Here is a 9246-nt window from a genome sequence, read left to right as displayed (position 1 = left end):
GAGTGGGGCCGAGCTAAGGAGAAAGCAGGGGCCCGAGCTGAGCTGCGGGGCAGAGCTGGGCCTGAGCCAGAGGGACCAGAAAAGCAGCCCAGAGAGAACAGCCCCTGTCCGGGGAGCAGAGCTGCAGCCCGAAAGCCAGAGGCACAGCCCAGAGGGAGCAGACTTGCCCTGGGAGCGGAGCTGCAGCAACCGGAGCCAGAGGAGCAGCCCAGGGGGCTGGAGGCAGAGCAGCGAGGCAGAGTGGAGCTGGAGCTAAGACAGAGTGAAGCTGGGGCTGGGGCTGGGGCTGGAGCAGTCCGGAGCCGGGTGCGGTGAGCAGCTGGGGGGACCGAGGGGGACCCTGGGCAGTGGGCCCAGCACAGGGAGACGCCTCAGCCAGGAGGGCTCGGCAGGCCAGACTCGGAAGGGGATTGGTAACCCTGACAGGGCGGGGGCAACGTTGGGAAGAAGGGCCCTGCCACCTAGAGCCTGTGGCCACCGCCAGAGCAAGTGTCCAACCCGCAGCATCCCTGCAGCACGGCCAGGGCTGGAGAAGGGGCCTGGGACTTACAAGGAACAGACTGTGAACGGCCCTGACGTTCCAGAGACGCTGTTTGTGATGCTCCCTGCCACAGAGCAGGGTGATGTGTTTCCTTTAACCTTTCCCATTTCCCCTTATCCTTTTTAAAATTAATGGTTGATTAAATAACTTGCATTTGCATCAAATTGTATGAAATGATCAGTGGGTCAGAGAAGTGCCCAGTGCAGAGAGAGTACCCTGGAGTGGGGACACCCTAGCCCCTGCCCTAGGTGACCGCAGCAACGTTGGGGGTCGAGCCCCCCAGGAATCCTGGGCCCAGCCTTGTTGGGGTTACGAGGACTCTGCCAGACAGGAGAGGGGAAGGGGAGTTGTGATGATGTGACTCAGCAGGGAGGGGGGAGTGTTGACCTGGGAATGTGCCCTGGGGATGGGAGACCTGAGAGCCTGTCACCTGAGCCAGGAAGGGGAGGGGGAGGTAACACCTCTGCCCAGGAATGTGGACGGAGACTGCAGCAGGGAACCTGCTGGGTGGGTTTAGTTTTCAGTTTGGGGCTGGGTGGAGGAACACAGGGAACCCCAGGGCTGGGGTCTAAGCTCCCTGCTCCCCCAGAAGGACGTGATTGAGGGGTCCTGGTTGTACCCACAAGCTCTGTTGGGGGCTGTGTTCCTGTTGTCCAATAAACCTTCTGTTTTACTGGCTGGCTGAGAGTCTCAGTGGATCCCAGGAAGAGGGGTGCAGGGCCTGGACTCCCCCACACTCCGTGACAGGAGTCCTCAAGGGCAGGGAGGCCACTGGGTAAAGGAAGTGGGAGCGAGGACTCAGATCCTTTCGCTAGCCCACGTCACCAGGGTAGTGCAGAAGCCAGGAAAGTTCCCCACAAGAGCGGGACTGTTCTCCCGCTTACATTGGCACATCGAGTGGCAGTACCAAGGGGGTTTCTGTAATCCAACCCATCACACCTCCAACCCTGATATTCTGTGATTCTATGATTTGACCTAAACGTGAGAACAGTATTGTTTCACCCTTCGTTAGCTGAGTGGCGTTTATAGTGGTTTAGCATTAGTGAGCTGTATTGGTGATTGTATTGGTTCATTTTAATAAATTGTACAAAAGGGATATAGAGTCAAAAAAATTTCAGTGAGCACCATGGGCTGGAACTATAGCAAATCTGGGTGGAAATCAGCCTCTCCATTGCAGAACCCCCTGAGCTCCCTCTCAATTTAACCTCTGCGTCTTGCAGGGGAGCAGTTGAGGTGGGAAGCAATTTAAGGGCCAGCTGAATCCTGTAGCACACAAGGCAGTACAAGGGAAAATAAACTCCGCCAGGCAGGCTTTCTGGGATTGTGTGTGTGTGTGAGGGCTGTGCGGCTGTGGGAGGGATCACTGAAGGTGGAGAGAGGATATTTATGAGTGGGCGGAGCTTGGTAGGTATTTACAGTCGTATCCATGCATAGCCAGGGCCCTCATCTGGCTCACCTTGGTAAGGGCTAGCTGAGGTAGTGGATCTGGTTTGAAGGGCTCTAAAAGGAAGGGAAAAGCTCCTCCCCTTGGTGGTCTGAGAATTCAGGCCCCAACACTGAGTTTCACCCAAGCTTCCCAGGAACTGGCAACACACAAACGCCTGCTGTCTGGGAAAGGCATGGAGTACCCCCGGCACTGCAGATACATGCTCCTTCAACACCACTCCAATAGTGACACTCCAATAGACCCCGGTGGTCAGCTGGCGGGATCGAACCTTGCGCCCCTCAAGCTAAATGCATGAGCCTCTGCTGCATGAGCTAAAAGCCAGGTGACTCAAAGCTGAGGCCGTGGAGAAGACTCATTAATCTCTCTCTAAATGGTCTTGGTGCCACTACACAGGACAGAACACCACACCCGGGAGGCACGTGGGTAGCACACCTCTCACATGCCTCCAGCCTCAGGAACTAGCCCCAACAGCTGCAGCAGTAACCAGATTGGGGAGGGCGGTCTGAGCCTGGGCCTACAATCTGCTCCCTCCGAGAAAAGTAGGTCCTGGGTGAGCAGCAAACACCGAAGGCGGATTTCTTTCCGGCTCTGGGTAGAGCGCGCTTTGCACTGCTGCAGGAGAGAGCACTCGAGGAGCAAAAGTGCCAAACGCTCCACACATCATGCCTCCGAAAGGAAACCCAAGTCAGCAAATTCGCTTAAAGATGGAGGCAGAGACACGGCTCCCGCTTCCATGCACAGTGTCTGCCGTTATCTAAGAGACACAACAACCCCCCAGTGCTGTTCATAAGAGCACAAGGTCTTTTCCCTCCAGGTTGCAAGGCCAGTGGGGATGTCAGTAAATTGTGCCGACAGTGCCAAGCACTACAGGACCCTGATAGGGGAAAAAACCCAGAAAGCGACCCTATAATCATGTAAAGCAAAGCTACGCTGCTGTCTTTTTTCTATGCTTATCTGTCCTTTCTACTTTGTTTATGGATAGAAAGAATGTGAACTGTGTGTAACCTGCACTCCCTGCTTTTGGGGAGAGAATTCCTTATACAGATAAGCCTCCATGCTCTTACCTACCCCAGAACTTCAAACAGACTGGGTTAACCGGTTCGAACTGGAAGAGATATCACAATGTATGTTGAACCAAGCTATAAAAGCTCATCCCTGTTCTTTGTTCGGGGCTTCACCATTTTCCTCTGAAAAGGAATTGGTGAGCCCTTCAGCTGTCGTATTTGCTAGCAATAAAGTGCCTCACTTTATCAAAGAGCCAAGACTCTGTGTTTTGTTTGGCTAATACAGAAGTCCAGGGAAGGCTACCCTCCTAACCCTAGACGGGAGGGGAACCCTTTTTCCCTAACAACCCTTCCTCAGAAAGAGGAACATCAAGGACAACTCTGAAGAGAAGCCTTTTGAAGGCCCTGGGGCAGGCACTATAGGGAAAGACTGCCACCGAACCAGGGACTTAAATCCTGGATGATCAGATATACCATCCTCAGGCCAGGGAGTCCTGAGTTTTCCATTTGCGCATCAGATGTCTGCATGTGCCACGATTGGTTCAGATTTGGTTCAGAGCTGACCAAGATGGAAGGTCGAACCCAGGAACTTTGTGCATGGGATCCGGCACAAGGTGTTTACTGCAGAAGCCTGTCAGAAATTCCCCCTTGCTGGCCCCAGCCCTGTGCTGCTGGGCACAGGTCTCAATTTAGCAGCTGATTGGAAGGACACATTCTACCTTGAGTATGTAACCAAACTGCACACTGAGCTGTGCCCCTCCCTCCCCTTTCTAGCTGGGTCTCCTGCCCCTGCTTCAGCCATGCCCCATCCTCACCCAGTCCACCCCCACCACACCAGCCCCCTCCCCCCACACACACACTCTGGCCAGACCACCCCGCCACATACACCCATGTATCTGAACTATTCCTTTCCTGGATTTCAGATTATTAAATTTGTGTTACCTTGGACCCCCGCTGCCCCAGATCTCTGCTCACATGGGGGGAAGGCCAGTGTCCTCCAAATCCCAGGATAGAGGGGGCAGGGAGAGTCATATTGCCCCTCCAAATCCCAGGGCATATACAGAAGGGGAGAATACAGGTCTGACAGGTCCCTCCTGCCCCTCACCCCAAATTCCTCTGCTATCCCACACATAACCCCTCTGACCTCTGCCTTCTCCATAACCCCCCCATCCCTACCTGCAGACACAACCTCCTCTCTCAATATTCCCACCCACTCTTGAACCCCTAATTGCCCCCCTCCCAATGAGGTATAATTTACTTTCAAATTTGTTTGACTCCCTTCCGATTGCTCTGCTATACTCAGATTACATTTCAGAAAACACCCTTGGCGGAGGCAGAGTTTTCCCAGCTCTGTTCACCCTCAGATGTCTCACCAAGGTAGGTTTTCAAACGTCAATGGTGCTAGAATTTGTGAACTTTATGAAATACTGTGGTTTGCAGGGGGGCTCTATCTTGGGAAGCCCTTGGTCAATTGACCCGAAATCTGAGTCGCCAACCCTAATCTGAATCCTCATGAGGCACACCAAATTTCAAGGGAATCGAAGTGAACTTGTCTGTTCTAAAGCACTTAAAATAGTCGAGCTTTAAACAGAAAGCGGTCTGAACCTTACCTAGAATCTGCAAGGAAGTCCACTGTAGTAATCTCCTTCCATTTCTTCCCATTTCTCTAGAATTATCCACTCAGATCTTGGGGCCCTCTAATTTAGTGCCCCCCCTTTTCCTCCCCAATTCTCAAATATTGCTAACAAAGTCTCTAAAATGTTGCCCATTTTCTGTCTAGTTATGCATCTGAGTGACAGTCAGCACCCGGAGTGCATTGCGTGTGTGCATCACAGCCCCCAGCACCCAGAGCACTGGGCAGGAAGGTGGCGCAGCCTCCAGTGGCCTCCCGGGCCTGAAGCCCCATGCGGGTGGGCAGCATGGCCCCCAGCACCCAGAGTGCTGGGCAGGCAGGTGGCGTGGCTGTGACAAAATGGGGATTTTTCCCTTCTTATGTTTTATGTGAGTCTTACAGTTGAGCCTATGTGAGTTTTACTGTTTTGCAGGAATACTGTGTGTGCCTCAGTTTCCCTGAGTGCTGTACCAATGCCTAGGTGGTGGGAATAATGGTGTGTGACTTTGAGTGAGACCTTCGGATGCAGACGAGGCTTCTCCAGCTGCCTGCATGGATGCTATGGCCTGGCCCTTTGTAACCTGAGACCCAGGAAGGGGATGCAACCAAGTGACAACCAGGTGACACTTTGCCTGGGAAGTGAGACAAAGACCAGGAGGAGGAGCTTTGGGCATGTTGGAGGTCAGGTCTTGGGAAGCTGGGCAGTCTGGTTGGGGAACTGGAGGGGGGAGTCCAGAGCATCTGGCCCGGGATTCCCCCTAAATGGACTTGGCTGAAAGTCACTGATTTCTATGCTAACAAGTTCTGTTCTATGCTGTGTTCCTATTGACTAATAATCTTCCATTTTATGCTAGTTAAGAATCACTGCTAACTGCAGAGTTGGGGGGAAGGGCCCACTGGCTTCCCCAGGAACCCTGCCCAGGCAGACTCATTGCGGGAAGCGCACGCAGAGAAAGAGGATGCTGAATGCTCCGAGATCAGAACCAGGCAGGTCAAAGCTGTATAAGGTTCTTGCGCTGACGACAGTCTGCTCAGAGAGAGGAGGCTCCCCCAGAATCCTGACTGGCTTCATATGGAGTAGTTCCAGAACATAGCCCAGTGACTCCTTGACTGTGGCCCCCAGTGGCCTCAGTGCGGCAGCAACCCCAGCCTTAACAGTGGTCGAACTGGCAGAGCCACTCTCAAGCCAATCTGAGTGTGCACGTGGATTTTAGAGCATTATGGAAATGGGGATGTTAATTAGGAATCTCTGCCCAGTCTTAACGCTGGTGTCGTCCCTGCTGCTCCCTCACTCATGCAAGAATCTTCAGTGACTTTTGGAAAAGGGAAGGGAAGGAAAACCAGCTCACTGACTCTTTTGAGTTTTTCTTTACAATGAGATGTAGAATGAAAGCAACTCAAGACATGGTTCTACTGAGATTTGAACTCAGATCACTGGATTCAAAGTCCTGCCCATTACACCACAGAACCTGGTATTTTGGGGGAAATGTATCAGCATCCACAATGCACATCCCATTATGAGAGTCCAAAGGGGGCTCAAACCCCTGACTCTGGCACAATTAACCCCACACACTATTTATCTAACCACTGAGGTTTAACATCAGTATGAGTTATGCTGTGACCACTTCTTACATTAATGATCCCACCAACTGAAGATTTCCTGCCACTGCATTTCAACTTGCAGCCCTTTCATTAGAGCAGCCCAGAGCACGCAGGATTCTCTTGTCTCCTCGGCAGCCCTGGCTCCCCAACCTGCCGGATACTGTAGAAAGCAAATTTTCAACACAGCCTTTCACCCACAACCAGCGTCACCATGGGTAGGACCATGGGGGTGACGCTTAACCTGCCCAGGTCATTTCCAAAGTCAGCTTCAGTGAGTGGAATGCAAGTACAGTGTGTCTGTAACAGCAGCAGGGGACTGTAGCATCCTGCCTGTTAATTCATTTCCAATGGGCCGAGGCACAGATGGAGAAATATTCTCAGACTGTAAATGTCTTGGAGGCAGATCAGGGCCCCCTGGCATTGACAATGGGTTTAAATTGCAGCAAGGGAGGTTCAGGTTGGACATTAGGGAAAACATCGTAACTGTCAGAGTGGTTAAGCGCTGGAAGGGAGGTTCTGGAATCTCTATTGTTGGAGATTTTTAAGAGTAGGTTGGACAAACACCTGTCAGGGTTGGTAGATAATACTTAGTCCTGCCATGAGTGCAGGGGACTGGACTAGGTCCCTTTCGAGGTCCCTTCCAGTTGTATAATTCTATGACAGATAGAAAGCTGAGAACGTAGCTAGACAGTGAAATCTAAGGTGTTTATATCACAATCTGCTACCAGGTAATGGCACGTTTGTTTTCAGACGTCCAGGATATCAATTGTCCCATGACTGCTTTCTGAAGAGAATTTTATTAAATTTCTTTTCCGATGGTTTATCCCCCAACGATTCCTATAAAGCCTTCGGTCAAGTGATCCTGAAAACGCTCACTAATGCAAGGGGGGCATCTCCAACGCCAGTTTCATGTGCGGCAAAGCAGATTCGTGCTACTGCAAAATCTTGGCAGCAGGGAGTGCTGCTCACGCCTGTGTTTCTTAAACATCTAAAAGGCACGAATGTTTTTAAAGGGACCCGTGAGAAGAGGAGAGGAGGTGGGGACACTATTATGCAGACAAAACTACACATGATTGTTTCATGGGACAAGACAAGATGTCATGTTTATTATAATAACACAATTTGATTTAAGACCAACAACTAATATCTAATACCTACACACACACATCAAATGTTTTGCAGCTGCTAGATAGTTACCAGTCCTGAATGTAGCTTGAGTTCGTGGCTTGGGTTCGGAGCTTGTGGCGGCTAACTGGCCAGGAAAGCCAGGCACAAGGAAGGACTGGGTCTCTGTTGGACATGCACCGATGCCCTTCCATGTTGGCAGCAGAATGTTACCCTCCAAAGTCTTCCCTCTCACCCGTCCTTTTTGTAGGATTGAGTTTGAATCCAGAGTCTATAGGTCCTGCTGTGTCACGCTGCCTCTGGGTTCGGTGTGACTGATCACTCATCAATTGTAGACCTGACTTTCAGCCTAGCACCTGGCTTTGTTGTTTCTTCAATTGTACTTTTGTTCTTTTCTTTTTAGGGTGGACTCTTCTTACTTTGTCAGGGCTGCTGTCTGCATCTTCAGCCATTGGTGTTTACACTTTATTTTATCAGGACAGGCTGGGGCTGGAGGTTGATTCCATCATCCATACATACCTCATTCCCACATCGAAACTACACTAATCAGATTACAGCAGGGTTTTGCAAAAATGAAGGTTGCAGCAAGCTTTTACAAAGTGGAGTGAGCATTTTAAAATGGAGTTTGGGACTAGTTAAAATGGAGTTTGAGTTACAATATGGACAAGTGTAAGGAATGGCAAACAGGGAACAGAAGTTACAATGTTGAAACAGTGCAAGTTTCAGCGATTTAAGCAGCAATTGGATTGCAAGTGAAACTCAATTAACCAGTTATTGGGGTACCTGGTTTTATAAATGAATGTCGTTTTATTCATAAAAATTTGCTTATGAAGTTATATTAATAAAGTGATCAATTAAAAACAATGTCATTGATCAGTTCTATGACACCCCCAGGCCTAAACTCCCTACGGCAGGAGCAACCAGGGCCTTTTCAGCAAAAATAAATGCCCAGGGGAGAAACGTCTTGGGAAAACACAGGAATGAAGAGAAATGGAACCACACGGGTGCCTGAAATGGATGAGCTGAGGTCAGTGCTGGAGCAGGAATGGGCTGAACTCACTTAAACCAAACCAGACACATACTGGTTGATTTTGCATCATAAATCTCACACAGCAAGGAGCACAGACAATCAGTGAGGGTGAATGACTGTCGTGTCAGTAACTGAAATGAACTTTTCTCTCCATCTCTCGCTGTCTATTTCCTTCCTGTTTCCCCCCCACCAAAAAAAAATCTTACTCCCCTTCCAGACCAGCTATCTACATCATGAACTCCAGTGCTGGACTTTGGTAGTGATGTGAAAGGCGCTGACTGTTGTTTTTAAACTAGAGGGGGGTTGGAGGGTGGAGGAGAGGGCAAGAGAATTGATGAGGAGGGTCTGGGTTTAAAGGATCAAGGAAGCCCCCAAAATCAGGACTAAAGCTACATTCTGCATTCATGCAGGTTCAGAGTGACTAAAGAGTTGGCAGTGGTGGGATTTGAACCCACGCCTCCAAAGAGACTGGAACCTTAATCCAGCGCCTTAAACCGCTCGGCCACACTACCAGCTATAAAAGAATAACTGTCTTATCCTCTCTGTGTGAAGGCTTGTCTACTTGGGTCAACATGGTAGAGTGGAGGGGGGGAACCTGTAACAGAATTTCTTGCTCACAAAGATGCTGCAGAGAATCTGAAGCTTCCAAGACCCTGGGGAGATGGACCTGGGAAGACAGGTCAGGTTGCTAGGAAGATAACAGGATGCTGGGAATCATCAGGAAAGGGGTAGATAAGAGGACAGAAAAGATCCGATTGCCTCTATATCAATCCATGGTACGCTGTAAGGTGTTTGCAGCTGTCCCTCCATCCGTCGGGGAGGGAGGCCATGCCCCCTTGCTACAAGTCCTCTGGAAGGGCACAGTTCATGGGGGAATTAGCACTG

The 9246-nt window shown here is 50.5% G+C and overlaps 1 non-coding gene across 1 annotated transcript; it reads right to left on the bottom strand.

Moving 5' to 3' along the window:
- Nucleotides 1–8791: 8791 nt before the first annotated feature.
- On the bottom strand, nucleotides 8792–8873 carry TRNAL-AAG (transfer RNA leucine (anticodon AAG)). The gene has a single exon. It is a non-coding gene; the product is annotated as a tRNA-Leu (tRNA).
- Nucleotides 8874–9246: the final 373 nt, after the last annotated feature.

The sequence above is a fragment of the Lepidochelys kempii genome, chromosome 28 (genome assembly GCF_965140285.1).
Source record: "Lepidochelys kempii isolate rLepKem1 chromosome 28, rLepKem1.hap1, whole genome shotgun sequence".
NCBI lineage: Eukaryota > Metazoa > Chordata > Testudines > Cheloniidae > Lepidochelys > Lepidochelys kempii.
The sequence above is the reverse complement of the archived record's forward strand: the minus strand, read 5'-3'. Positions and strand labels throughout refer to the sequence as shown.